Source organism: Gouania willdenowi, chromosome 17, assembly GCF_900634775.1.
Source record: "Gouania willdenowi chromosome 17, fGouWil2.1, whole genome shotgun sequence".
In the NCBI taxonomy this organism is placed as follows: domain Eukaryota; kingdom Metazoa; phylum Chordata; class Actinopteri; order Blenniiformes; family Gobiesocidae; genus Gouania; species Gouania willdenowi.
This window is the reverse complement of record NC_041060.1, coordinates 26140869-26156560: the sequence shown is the minus strand read 5'-3', so window position 1 is coordinate 26156560 and position 15692 is coordinate 26140869. Positions and strand designations below refer to the sequence as shown.

The window sequence follows — 15692 nt, the reverse complement described above, 5'->3', positions numbered from 1 at the left end:
GCCCTACAACATCTAGACCAGAGGTGAAAGTAATGGATTACAACTACTCATGTTACTGTAACTGAGTTGCTTTTATGGGTACTTCCATTTTTTTTTAGTATATTTCTAAAGTAATTCTACTGGTACTTAAGTATATTTTAAAAGAAGTAAAGTAAATTAAGTTAAGTTTCAATTGTGCAAGATTTGGTCTCTTCCTTTTTAAGTTTATACATGAGATGTAGTTGTGTGCGAACCGTGGAAAGTTTTATTACTAAAAATAAACATGGAGGGTGAAAGTAACTAGTAACTTTTACTTTGAGTACTATTTAATTGAGCTACTTTTTATTTGTACTTCAATATTTTATGTATGACATACTTGTACTTGAGTACAATTTCAATGAAGTAACAGTACTTCTACTTGAGTAGGATATATAAGTAGTCTTTACACCTCTGATAAAGACTTGTGGTAGTCAGGGATTACCTCATCCACCCCTTTTGCTTTGCTACCAAGGATCTTATACACCGGTTTTTCTCAAATGGGGGTACGTGTACCCCTAGGGGTACGTGAGAGAAACTAAATTAAAATATAAAGTGCCAATCTAAATGATAAAAACTTTAGAAATCAATCTATTCAGGAGACATTTTTGAATCATTATTATTATTATTATTATTATTATTATTATTATTATTATTATTATTATTATTATTATTATTATTATTATTATTTCAAAAAACACAAAATCTTAAATAACTGGTTTTTCTATACTTTCACTTTGAGAAATATAAATCTAGTTCAACTAATATATATATATATATATACTGTATATATATATATATATATAGAGAGAGAGAGAGAGAGAGAGAGAGAGAGAGAGAGAGAGAGAGAGAGAGAGAGAGAGCTTAAACATGATCAACAAATTCTAGAAAAAAATGTCTTCGGGATCGCCAGAAATTATTGATGCTAAAACGAGGTCACAATCCAAAAAGGGCGGGAACCACTGTGCTAAAAATTGTTTATTTACACTTATTTACAAAATGAGATTATTTAAAATGTGTGTTATCACTCTTTCATTCCATCATTATGCTCTATAGATGTTTTTAAATAGTTTTCTAAGCAAAATGTTGTTGTCAGACAAAGAGAGTACTTGGATTCAGAAGTAAAAAAAGGGGGTACTTGAGCCAAAAGAGTTTGAGAACCACTGTATATACTGTATACTATAGTGACGTCATCCTTTGTTTTGATTGTATCACCTTTGAGTCCACCAGCCTTTAACTCTTGCAGAAAGTGACAGCTGAATTGTGGAGATCCTCATAGTATTTCATCCTACGTCCAAAAACATCCTCAGTCATAATCAGTGTCTCTTTCTGACCAGTAGATGGCAGCACATTTCCAGGTTTTAATAAAACTTGTCTGCTCTGATCATAAAAGCCAAGTTTGGCTCATTTCATATCATGGTTTAAGTTTGTGTATGCTTTAGAAAATGTCATTTAATCTGTTAAAATTTTAATAAAGGAAATCTTTATGGTTTTCATGTATCAATAGTTTTATAATAGTTTTAGCTTTTAATAAGTTCCCAGCTACTGTGAGGCTCGTGGTGCGGGACATTAAAGAGGACAGATACCTCAGCACTCTCCTATTGAGAAACCTACACTTGCACCTTCTACTGTTAGGCTGATTTATTGTTTGGAATTTTTTCAAGAAAAATCCTGTGCCTGTTCTTTTTAACTTGTACATTTGGCAATAAACTCTATTCTATTCTATTCTATTCTATTCTATTCTATTCTATTAGAAATAATAATAATAATAATAATAATAATAATACTTTTTTTTTAATTTAAGAACAGAATTTGCATATTTTAGCCAAACAAGGAGCTTAGCAATTAGCTCTCTTTACAGACAATCAACATTATAGAACACTAGTCATCTAAATGAATGTCAACACATCTCTAAGTCATCTTAAATAGTGTAATGTATCAGAGTCACAGTTGTACATTAAACATTTTCTTTTTTGTTTGTTTAGAATTCAACAAAATAATAAATATTACCAAATGTATTTAATATTGACGAACACTTGACATGGAAATCACATATTGATAATGTCAAAGTAAAGGTCTCCCAAATAATAGCCGTACTGCATGAAGTCAAAGATTCTCTAAATAAGAATGCATTGTTTCTGTTGTATAACTCATGGATTGTTCCACATCTGACCTATTGCATTGAAGTGTGGGGAAGTGCCTGCAAAACATACATCAATCCAATTTTTCTTTTACAGAAAAGAGCGATTAGAGTCGCCAGTGGAAGTGGATACCGAGACCACACTAATACCTTATTCATACAACTAAAAACACTGAAATTTAATGAACTAGTAGAGTATTATCTTCTAAAAACCATGTATAAAGCTCATCTGGAAAGTTTACCAAACAATTTGCAAAACAGATTCACCAAGAGAAAAAGTAGATATGAACTAAAAGGTACTGAGGTTTTTACAAAACCCAGGTTTCAATCGGCTGTAAAGGAAAGATGCATCTCAATCAAAGGAATCGCCCTGTGGAACAGTCTTGATTGTAAAATTAAAACTTCTAAGTCCATTTATGTGTTTAAAAAGTATGTTAAATTATCAATGTTACAGAAATATAACACTGCAGAGTAGCAGATCAACTTTTTTTGTATTTTGTGTTTTGATTAACTTTATTTTGTATTTCGATTAACTTTATTTTGTATTTTGTGTTTTGATGTCTTGTAATTGATAAGACGGCTGCATGAGACAGCTCAAAGGAACTGGAACTGTAAATAATTTTGTGTTGATAGGGGGCAGACATTATAAGTTTTTACTTCTTTCTGCTCCTTTTCATTTGTGTAAATGCTGTGGTTGCATTTTTTTGAATGAATGAAATAAATAATAAAATGAAAAAAATGAAATGAAAATATTTGACTACAATCAAACCCTGCACTGTAAGATTTAATATTAAATCATTATAATTTGGGTTGGAACTGTCATGGGAAGCTTGATTATGAGTTATTTGAAATCCATGTGAACATTAAATGAATTGTTCTTTCTTAGCCGTGACTTAGTCTATGACAGAGGTGGACAACTTCCACACATGTGGGGGGCCACGAAAATGTGTTTGTTTGATCAAAGGGCCACATTAACAAAATCCATGTCAGCTTTAGAATAATGACCGATTTGAGCGTTAACGCAGGAAACAACAAAGTGTTTGTTTATGGTTTTTGTGTCTGCTTTTTATGCATTATTCCTGTAAAATATATGTTTTTTGAAATCATATTGTCAATTTGTGTTGTCACTTTTTTTTTTTGGAGTAATGTTTGTGTATTTCTGTTCTAAGTTTGCTTGTTTGTTAGTACTGTGGGTTTGCAAAGACACTTTCTTTTGTGTTTTTCTTGTCTTTTTTTGGCTACTTTTGTTTTCATTTTTTTGTAATTTTCTGTATTTTTGTTGTCGTTTTTTGCTATTTGGTGTAATTTAGTGTATTATTGTTGTCATTTGGTTCATTTTTGTGGTAGTTTTGTGTGTTTTTGGAGTATTTTCTGTGTTTTTCTTGTCTTTTAGTGTATTTTCCAGCAATGTTGTAATTCTTTGTATTTTTCCATGTATTCTTGCTTTTGTTTAATGTATTCTTCTGTCATTTTGTACGCTTACTTTGTGGACTGAATAAACCGAGGGCCGTATGTGGCCCAGTTGACTATGTCTGCTCTATGATGGGCGTATATAGTCTGCATTAATGTTATTGTAGGTTAAAGTTGTCAGAGTTATATATCCACAAAGAACACTTGTTTATTAAGAGGCGTGTTGCCTATGGAGGGATGGAGACCCTTTGGAGAGCATGAGGGCAAATAAAATGCTCTATAGATTTTTGCTTTGAACTATAATTTACAAAATCAAGCATGCAACAAAAAGAAGCGATTTAATGAAACACAAGAAAAGGTTCATAAACTGTGTGTTTTGAATTTAAATAGACATAGAAAAGCAAGTTCTGAATGAATCCTCATGCTCATCAGCAGAGCAGAAAAGAATTAGGTGGATTGCAATGCAGATTTAGTCATACTTCATTGATTTTTTTTATTTTTTTTTGGTTCACTCTTAGTGTTTTATTTTGTCACAGGAAGTCACAGGAAGAACTGAGGCCAAAACCTTGACCTGCAGTTCAAAGATGTAGGTAAACGGCAACAGAACAAATGACACCGATAATCACAGTCAGACATGTTTACTACACCTGCTGCGAAGAGATTTCACTAATCTGATCATATACGTGTTTAAAGACTTGATAAAACACACTCAAGGTGAACGTACAGAAACATGTTTAATATATAGAAAATAGATCTTTTTGGAATTCTATATGCCATTTTGAATGTTGCAGTTAGTGTTGGTAAAGTTTGACTCCCTTATCTTTGCTATAAATATAAAGAGTTTAGTTACACGATTATGAATCATGTGGTTTTTTAATCAGACACTGGTAGTGCAGCACATTGTTGGCCCTGTTTTTGAACAGAACGCATTGTGCGTGTGAGAGCCTTATTGATTTATTTTTGCTATTCACGTGGGTGCACCATTTATGATGGATTTGTTAAGCACATACATGTTAAACCTAAAAACTGCAGAGCAAATTGAGCCTATCATGCCATTATATGCAGCCCAAACTGACATTAAAAGTGAACACTGTACAACCTGAAAACGATGTAAGCAGAGTATGTGAAAGAAAAAATATATCTTTACATAAGGTGATTGTTTGAAGTTACTGGCCTTGAAAATATAAATGTTACAGGCAAACATAGACACCAACAGAAAAAAAAGTCAAACATAACAAACAACACAAGAATGTTTTTTTTTTTTTGTTTGTTTTTACATATTTCATAAATTGATTTGAATGGATTATGTGCATGTTTTATATTCTGTGTTTTGAATGTTTTGTGTGTTTTTTAATGTAAAGGCACTTTGCGTTGCATTTGTTCATAGGAAAGACGCTTTGTTTGATTTGATTTGACATGTAAGCAGACGTGTAGCAGCTACGATAAAAAGCAGTGCAAATATTGAATTTGATCAAAGTGTATCAATATAAATGGATGCATATTGACCAGAAATTAAAGATTAAAGGTGAAGGATGAATATATATATGAATATCATATATGAAATGTACAATCAAATCATTTCATAAAGCAGTACATACAGTAAAGTCTGCTATACTTTTGTTCTGCCCACAATGGTAAAGAAAAGCAGTCAATATGAAATTTGAGATTTTAGAATATGAATATATTCTTTCACGATCAAATTGAAAATCTATTTAAGTGAATGAATACATTGAATTAAATTACAATTTCATACTTTCATTTTTATGATACGTGCACTGTTTGTTAACAAGTTGGGTTTTGTATGATAGGAAACAACTGCATATGAACATTTTTCATGCACAATATGATTTATAAGGTATTTCAGACGCCAATGATTATATTTATTTCAACCAAAAAAAAAAAGGTTTTCCACTGGTTTGAATGTTGGACTTCTTGGGGGAAAAAAATTGTTTTTCTCAGGCCACATTAACAGAACTTCCTAAATCCCTTCCATTCAGTGACTGCCTACTTTAAAGGTTGTTTTTTATGCAAAAAAGTGTTTTTTTAATTATTATTATTATTACAACTAATAATGGTTTGTTTGTTTGCTGTTATTTGCCTGTTTTGTGTTTTTGTATATGAACCAAATTCCAAAATGTGCAAAAATAATCTATAGTGCATTTTTTTTCCATTACAGGCCTACATGTTAATTTAACCTACTTTAGTTTGAGGCTCACAGTTTGGGCAAGCGACATTTGAAAGTGTATGGAAGACTGTTTAAAAAAATAAAAATAAATTAAATCACTATGGCAAGTCATAATTATGAGTTAGTTAAGTAATAATTATGATAAAAAGTCATAATTATGATAAAAAGTCATAATTATGAGTTAGTAAAGTTATATTATGAACAGTAAAGTCATAATTATGAGAAAGAACGTCATAATTATGAGAAATAAAGTCATAATTATGAAAAAGAGTCATAATTATGTGTTAGTAAAGTTATCTTATGAACAATAAAGTCATAATTATGAGAAAGAACATCATATATATGAGAAAGAAAGTCATATTTATGAAAAAGAGTCATAATTATGAGTTAGTAAAGTTATATTATGAGAAAAAAAGTCATAATTGAAAGATAAAATGTCATAATTATGAGAAAGAAAGTCATAATTATGAGAAAGAAAGTCATAATTATGAAAAAGAGTCTTAATTATGAGTTAGTAAAGTAATAATTATGAGAGTCTTAATTATGAGTTAGTAAAGTTATCTTTTGAAAAATAAAGTCATAATTAAAAGATAGAATGTCATAATTATGAAAAAGAAAGTCATAATTATGAGTTAGTAAAAGTCATAATTATGAGAAAGAAAGTCATAATTATGAGAAAGAGTCATAATTATGAGTTAGTAAAGTTATCTTGTGAAAAATAGTCATAAATAAAAAATAGAATGTCATAATTATGAGAAAGAAAGTTATAATTATGAGTTAGTAGAGTCTTATTAGGAGAAAGAAAGTCATAATTATGAGAAAGAAAGTCATAAATATGAGAGCCTTTTTCTAATGTAAATGTAAACAAAAAAGTGACAGAATAATTTTGCAATAAAGACTTTTTTATGTACTATCATGTACCATGTGTTGAGTTCTAAGAACTGAATAAACAGCCAAAATGTGAGTTTTTGATAAATTATTATTCAAAGAGTCATTAAGAATAGTAACAGCGTGTCTGTATTGCAAATGCTCAGTTTGTAACTCAGAATTATGACTTTCTATTTCCTAATTATGACTTTACTAACTCATAATTGTGACTTACTATCTCAGTCATAATCATGCCTTTATTAAATCATAATTATGACTTGCCGTAGTGATTTTGATTTTTAGTTTTTTTTTTAGTGGCGGAAACGATAAAAGTGAGCTTGGAGATGTGGGTGTTGAGGCTCACACGTGGTGACCTCAGGAGGATGAGGAAGAAATTGAATTAAGCGTGAGGAAGAGGAAGCAGGTCTACATGGCCTCAGGGACCGGCACAACCTTCAGCAGCGGATAGTTCAAATTAGAGCATCATTGTCCACCCTGATCCACCTCTGACCCCTGGACATCTCACTGTGTAAAGGCGCATTCCCAAACACTTCCGTGTGCGCACACAACGTCATCTACCGGTACCTGCCGCCCTCAGAGTCCTCTGTTCCTTCTCCTCCGCCTTGGTAACATGTGCAGAGAGAGCGCAATAAACCACAGATCCGCTCCTCCATCTCGCTGCGCTATCGGACTTCATTGTGCAGAGTGAACCTGGGGTCCACGTTTCTCCTCCTCGCCTTTGTAAACTACACATCATACCGAGAGGTCACCCAGAGGTTGAGGAGGGCCTAGCTGTGCGTCAAGTCTGCGGAGATCAGTTACAATGTAATGGCAAAGGAATGTGCATGGAGCTTTGCCTCTAATCAGAGCCCATTTCAGAGCGCTTTGGCTTTTGGTTTGATTCACAATTCACATCATTTCACGGGATCATTTCTGGCTACTGTTGAAAACGTCTGCATATGTAAATGCAATCAAATTACATTGTTAATTATAGAAAGTGTCCACTCGTACAATTGCCATACGGACAACCCCTGGTGCTATTGGTACGTTTACCGAAGTACACATACAGTACTGGTTAGGGTTAGTTTTAGTGTTAGGGTTAGGTTTAGGGATAGGTTTAGGGTTATGGTTAGGTTAGGTTAGGGTTGGGTTTAGGTTTAAGGTTGGGGTTAGGGTGAGGTGAGGTTAGGTTAGGTTAGTTTTAGGGTTAGGGTGAGGTTTTGGGTTGGGGTTAGGTTATCACCCTATATTGCAACATTTTTTAGGGTTAGGGTTAGGGTTAGGTTTAAGTTTAGGTTTAGTCTTAGTCTTAGTCATGTGACCTAAACTGGCCAAAGAGGGGTGCTGCGTACGGATAGAATGTCGATATATTAATACGTCATCCATACAGATAGCCACTGCCTTGATTACATCACAGCAAATCTGATCGTTTTAATTCTACTAAAAAAAAAAAAACACTTTTCAAAGTGTTTAATGTTTAACACATGTAAATTGTTGCAGGTAACACTACTAAAATTAGTGGAATTTAACACTCTTCAATACATATTTTAACACAGTAAAAGTGGTGAATTGAATTGAATTGAATTGAATTGAATTGAATTGAATTGAATTGAATTGAATTGAATTGAATTGAATTGAATTGAATTGAGTTGAGTTAATTAGGCCTCACAAAAACCTAAAAACTAAACTAAAAATACAAAAGTCTCTCTTGGTCCCACACCAGTCGGGAGATGATCAGAAATGATAAAAACTATAGAAATAAATCTATGGTCAGAAGGCACTAAATACTGTTTCATTCCACTTATTTACAAAATATCAACATGACCAAAAATCTCCCTCTCAGTTATAAGCAGTAGAGAAAAGGAGTGCCTTTAACTAGTAGTCATCTCTCAATCCATCCATCCATCATCATTCCATTCATGTTTATTTCAAGTGTGTTAAAGCAACAATAACTGTACAATTCCCATGTATCTTAAATAGTATACATGATTTACATTTACTTTCTACTCAATTTCAGTAAAATGAATTAAAAACAGAAAAGAGGCTTTGTACACACACACCCTTACTGTCCATCTTCATCTAAACATCAGTGTGTTGCAGTATCCGTGGATCCCTGCGGGGTTTCCATGTTGAGGGCCCGGGTGATATTGATCCTGATTGGGCCTCACAGGAGGAGACTCCGGCCTGCCATTGACCCAAAATTTCCGCCCCGTTTCCACCCTTCTCTCAGATGATCAGAGGCTGCCGTCTCCTGCAGCCTGTCGACCAGCCCCATGTGAGAGCTCTGATTGTCAGATGGAGGGAAGGTCAAAGGGGGAGGGGGGGGGTATAGTGAAAGTATCGTGCAGGTTTGGTAAAATCACTAGCAGGTCTTGCCTCAGTGAGTTTGCACGGCATTTTTCTGGTTTGGTGACTGTCAAAACATCCCCCATATGCATCCACACCCCTTCCCCCTCCACTGAAAGCCTTTTGCTTCAGAGGCTGTTCTCCTCTTCAAAGTAAAACTTCTCCTCCATGTGGCCTGCATTGAATGTTTGTGTGGAAGGCTGTGCAGTGCTCGCAAACTCCTCATCAGAGACTTTTTCCTCTCCATCGCTGCTAACAAAGCACTTAAACAGGGTTGTGGCCAGAAAAGTGTAGAAGAGCATCACAAAGAGGATGTAGAGGTAAGCATTGTCATAGGTCTCCCTGGAGTTGAATGCTTTGGACACTTGGGATTGGTTGTACTGCAAGGCAAGGAAATCAAGTATTTCAAACATACGGCATTTTAATGTGCTTTACATGATCAAAAAGTGCAACAGAAAAAATTCAGCATCTCAAAAAATAATAAGAACAATCAGCAGTAAAAACATTAAATCAACAATAGCATGATTAAAAATCTCCCTCTCAGTCATACACAGTAGAGAAAAAACAGTGTGTTTAACTTGGATGCTGACTTCAGCTCTGCAGGCAGTTTGTTCCACTTCTTTGAGGCATAACAACTAAAAGCAGCATCACCATGTTTACTGTGAGCTCTGGGCTCCACTATCTGACCTGTGTCCATAGATCTGAGAGACCTGCTGGGTTCACACCTGACTAACATCTCACTGTTGTATTCTGGACCAAACCCATTCACAGATTTATACACCAGCAGCAGAACTTTAAAATCTATTCTGAGGCTGACAGGGAGCCAGTTTAAAGACTTTAAAACTGGAGTAATGTGTTCTGACCTCTTTGTTCTGGTTCAGGCTCTAGTGGCAGCTGACAGCAGTCCTCTTTTCACTTTTTCCAAAAATAATCACCTCCATCTTGTCATGATTTAGTTGAAGGAGGTTTTCACTCATCCAGCAGTTTACTTTTTTTAAGTAGTCACACAGCACCTCTATGAGACCATAGTCATCTGGGTTCAGTGATAGATATAGTTGTATGTCATCTGCGTAGCTCTGATAATCAACCTTACAGTTCTGTAGAATTTGTCCTAAAGGAAGCATTTAACACTAGCATGACCAGAGTGGTGTCATTTGACACCTATACCTTTAATGTCCAAGCTGGTGTCAGATGGCGGGTGTGAACAACTCAGCTTGTGACCATTGTTATGTTACTGAGGCCACTACTCCCCCCTCAGCTAGGGTGGGGGGGTGGCTAGGTAGGTTCCAGGACACAAAGACCTTTTGTAATCTCCTTTGTGTTTCCCATACAGCAGCTACATAGAGGTTGCAACTTGTATTTCAACTTTTGCAACAGAAAGTAGTAAGTAGTAATAGTGAGACGGCAACAGTTTGTTTGCATTCTTGGTGAAATTTATTTAATAGAGATTTTGTGAACATTTATGGCACTGCCACACCTCCTTTATGCATTTGCCACATGCAAACTTGTCACAATACATACAACGCTTGGTGGCACGGTTTTTCCTGCAGCAACACTTTACCTGGCACAATGCCCTTTTCCCCACATCAGGTGTGGGTGGTTGTTGCTGAAGGTTTTGCTCATTCACCTCCTTGGCTGCCATATGAGACTGGGCAAGCTCATTTGCAAGCTCCAGCAAGAAGTCCACCCTTCTCTCCTTGACCCCAGTGCATGCCTGATAAAGCACATGTGCGTTCAGCGCTGCAATGTCAATCATGTTGTAAAACACAGCGACTGGCCAACGCCGTGTTCCTGAACGCACAGTGTACTTTCGAACCATCTGGTCCATGACATCCACACCGCATTTCATGCTGTTGTAGTCGGTGACTGTGTTCGGCTTTTTTTTCCGAGTAGCCTCAGTCTCCACCACGCTGTGCACGCTACTGAGGAGGCAGACAGTCTTCTTTCGTTTGGGCACATAAACAGTCAGTGTGGCACCAGAGGTTGAAAACACTTGTGTGCTGAATTCCTCACGGGCCAAATTCTTTTTAGCTGAATCTGGAAGCTCCCGGCGAATCTTATTGACTGTGCCAAGGAGGGTGGTCTTCCGGCTGTGCAGTCGACGTGCTAGTGACAATGAAGTGAAAAAATTGTCGGTTGTAACAGTTCTTCCTTTGTCCATAAACGGTTCCATAAGCTTCATCACCACATTTTCAGACAATCTCTCCCCAGGTGGACGACTGGGGTCTTTGCCAAGATATGGGATGATTTACTTGGATTTAAGGTCACATGCCACACAGAACTTGATACCAAACTTGTCCGGCTTCGTTGCAATGTATTGCAAGAGACAGCAGCGAGTCTTAGTTGGAAAAAGTTGCTCATCTATGGTGATGTGCCTGCCTGGGTTGTACGAAGTGATGCAGTTGGCAACAAAAGACCCCCAAACGTCAGAGATTGCAGCAAACCGGTCAGTCGCAACTCATTCACCGCGTGTCCTTGTCGTTGAAACGTAGATGCTGCATGATGTCCTTGAAACGGTTTCGAGCCATAATCCTGTTGATCAGGGGCGGTCCCAGTTTTGCTGACCATGCGTCATGCAGCGATGGAAGGCGGACAATCCCCCACAGAAGCAGGATGGCAATGAACGCCATTAGTTCAGGTATGGCCATGAACCAGTTCTCATGTTGTGTCTGGAGTGCATGCTGGACAGTCCACTCCTGAATGGTCCGAAGCATTTCCAGAGTTATGAAGCAGAAGAAACTCTGTAAGCGACTCGTCACCTTTCTTCTGGCCAAAGCAGTTGGCTCTCCATCTGTGACGTGACCTTCAATTGGGCTGTGATGGAGAGGCCTTCCGACCTGTTCTTCACGCCACACTGTGCCGTCTTTTGCCGTCTCTGTCAGCCACTCGTGTGTCTCCAGGCGACCTCTCTTTTCTGAAGGTGGCGAATCCTCCTCATGTATAGGGTGATCATATTTTTGAGATGTGATTAATGAAACATTAAAAACACAACTGCCATAATCAGCAAACAAAAAAAAGGATGTTTAGAAAATCTTACCGGAAGAAATTTCAGAGTCAGAACTCAGCTGAAGGGATATTTCTTCTCCATCGGAGTCACAGGGGTTGGCGTCATTTAGGATCATCTCCAAAGCCTGCTGAGAGCTGTAAACTTTTGACATCCTTGCTTCTCAGTCGCCAGAGTCAGTGAAATATCTGCCCTGAGTTGGCTATTTTTTCACCTTGAGGTGATAAGCCTTTTCAAACTTTCACTATGGTTCAGTACTTCCGCATTGGGTCAAAGGTCAAGAGGGATAATGTCAGCATAACTGATGGTGTAAACAGAGATTGAGATTGTTTTTCCCTGTTGAAGCATTGATTCTTTGTGCATCTTGTGCACTTTCTTCAAATTTGTAAAATAATAGCTTAATAAAATAATTCATGGACCTGGTTAGTGAATGGTGGACCTCGTGAATTTACCTTTTTAAAGTGAGAACTCAAACAGTCCTTTTCACACTCGGAAATCTTGCTTTACCATAAATAGCAACAATACATTTGATTTATAAGCACAAAAACAATAAAGGTAAATAGTGAAAATACAGGAGTAGGAAACAGGAGCTTGGTTGCTTTATTACTGTTTTTCTTTTTCTAATTTTATTTATTGTGGTTTATTAATTGATCACAACACACATGGCTCATATTAATTTGGCCATTCTTATCCAATAATTCCATATAATGTTATTTGGATTAACAAACATCATCTACGTGGAAGAAACACTGGTTTCTCAACACTGGCCATCATTTACACCAACCCCCAAAGTTTGTCACTGCCCAGCTGCACATTCCGATCGAATGGCTGCATTTACATAAGAGAGGTGGCCCACTGAGTTGCAAATCAGTGTCATTTGGCGGCCTCTGGGCAGGGCAACAGGAGTAAGAAAACCTTGGGCATGCTAGTGATAAAGGCTAAACAGAAGGGGTCCAAGAACAGAGCCCCGAGGAACCCCATAGGACATTGGTAATCTGTCAGATTCAAAGTTTCCAATTCTTACAAAATAACTTCACTCCTCAAAGTATGACTTAAACCATTGCATTACTTTTACATGTAGTCCAACCCACGTTTGCAATCTGTGCAACAAAATTGTATGATCTACAGTGTCAAATGCAGCACTTAGATTCAATAGAATGAGAACAGATACTATTCCTGAATCAGTGTTCAACCTTATGTCATTGGTCACTTTGATAAAAGCAGACTCACTGTAGTGCTACTGGGGGTTGTGTAACCCTGCTGGTCACTGATGTCGACCCTCGTGTCCTTAAGAATCTGCTGGCATCTGGTGAGAAGAGAAAGCGTGAGAGTCCGATTTGCACTCATCTCTAGTGAGAGGGAGATTCAGCGAAGAATTAAAATAATCCCAAACCATAGCAAGAGAAGGAAGGGCAGCAAATGAAAAAGAAAAAAACAAGTGTGTGGTGTGGGAGGAAGATGCTCACCGCTTAAGGAAAGGCATGCTGTGAGCCACCCACTTTTCACAAAGCTTGATAAGGAGCTATTTTAAAGATAAAGCCCACTTGTTTCCTCTCATATCATAACCAAATATAAAGGATGACCTATTACGAAACTTAATTTCAATCTTAGTAATAAAGTCAAACCTTACCATTATCATTCTTAACTTTTCACTCTTTTTTTCTTTTTTTTTTGGCTCATCCTCTTTGTAGTCCTCCCTTCACTTTCAATTTTGGGGGTTGGAAGCTGCAGAGACACTTGGATTGTTGTCAGCTCCGGTCAAGTAGTCTACTCATTTCAAAGAGTGTTGGGGTCAGGGGTTAAGTTGTCTCCAGTGTGTTGGTGCTTGACTGACACGCCGCTCCAAGGCAGCTCCTGGCTCTCTTTCTTCACTGTGTATTACAAGTCAAGAACTTGTTAAATAGGGGGAAAAAGGTTTGTGGAGAGCAAAGAAAGAGTTAAATATGATCTTAGCTTTACTCTCACTACAAAATTGTAGTATAACAAGTATCTGACCCAATACATGAGTGAACCGAACAGCTGTTTGAATGATCAATGGACTGTAAGAGAAATCTGACAGAAAAATATACAACAAAAAAAAAACAAATTTGCAACATTTGAGTTGTTTGTTAACCAAAGCTATTTTCATCTGTGACTTGCAGATTTGAACCACGTGATGTTTGAGTGTGTAAGTAGGCTCCTGTCCTCGTGGTATTTACAGCAGCTCTGTTTTAGTCATTAACGGGTGTGAAGGAGCCACCAGGGAACAGGAATTTGTCGGAAAGGAGTGTTTATGAAAGAGGATATGTTTATGATTTAGGGCACAGCGAGTGCGTGTGAGGTTCACAACACATTCACAGAAGGAACCATCTTGATTTCAATATAACGTGGGGGATAAATAAATAAGTGTTAGCACAAGAAAAATATTGTATATCTACTTATTGTAATAGATGTGAATGTGGGCGGATCCCACATACCTTTGTTAGAAGCATGTTGGTTTTCTTTCATAGTGACAAAAAATGTCTCATTGGTTAGAATTTCTGAAATGACCATCAGAGTAGTGAAACGTGTGAGTGGTTACCCGACAATATGGGCGTTGGTTTGATGAATTTACAGCCTGGTTTTACAAATTTGTGAGAATGACGCAAAAATGAACTTGATTACATTTTTGTGCGTGGCCACACAATTTCCTCATAATTTTGCGCTGCCTGCGGGGATTTCAAAGCAATGCATTTTACAGTAATTAGAGGTACTTGAAGTTTGATACATAAGGCTGACATTACGCTGTCATTAGAATGAATAAGGTGTCATGAAGTCTGTCATTGTCATTGGCTAAATTATGACACCTTTGGAGCTATGTTGGCATTTTTTGGGTTCGGAGGAAATATGTATATAAATGTAAATAAATAATATTTTTAAAGGAACGGGCTACAGGAAACCTTTCCCTCTCCCATATAACAGTAGTATTAAAATAGTAAAATCAAAATAAAAACAGGTCCAGGACTCAATAAGAGGAAAGAGTCTGCAGGTTTCTGTGAGAATAAAAACCAGATTATCGCCACACTCAATTAAAAAAATTCATAAATATGAATAATTAAAATATGGATATAAAAGATAAAGTGCTTATACCGCAGTGTGCAGGATATGACACCTTTGGAGCTATGTTGGCATTTTTCGGGGTTAGGTGGAGGGATCTAGTGGGGTTAGGGGTTAGGGCTTAGCCAGGTAACGAACAACACTTAATGACAGCCTTCATGACACCTTGTTCATGCTAATGATTGGTATCATGTCATAATAATGACAGCGTAATGTCAGCCTTACGTATAAAACTTTACATTAAGTGTTACCGAGTTATGGGACCTTGGTGTGTGCTATCAGTGTGCTATAGTATCTGGCCTGCGCAGAGCAGTCTTACCAGAACAAACCAGGAGAGAGAGTTCTGTAATCACATATCAACCTTAACATCATTGTAATAAGATGCAAATACATAAAATAACTTCCAATCAAAACACATTTAGATTGAAAGTTGTGTCATATGACACACGTTGGAATTTCTTACACACACATTAATAAACTAATAAATCCCTGTGAGTCGGGATAAAAAACTGAGGTAAGGTGCGTTTCTGGGCCTTGAACTAAGTTCAAAAGTTGTGAAAAAGCAAGTACATTTTAAACCTGTCATGAGAGTTCAACACATTGTGCACTGACCTCAACTTTGCAGAAATCTTTACAATTTGCAAAAACTT

General features: G+C 36.7%; 1 long non-coding RNA gene across 1 annotated transcript; it reads right to left on the bottom strand.

Moving 5' to 3' along the window:
* Positions 1-8735: 8735 nt before the first annotated feature.
* LOC114479386 (uncharacterized) lies at positions 8736-13737 on the bottom strand. The gene is made up of 3 exons (XR_003675988.1): positions 13598-13737; positions 13198-13273; positions 8736-9343 (listed from the first exon to the last, which is right to left on the bottom strand). It is a non-coding gene; the product is annotated as an uncharacterized LOC114479386 (long non-coding RNA).
* Positions 13738-15692: the final 1955 nt, after the last annotated feature.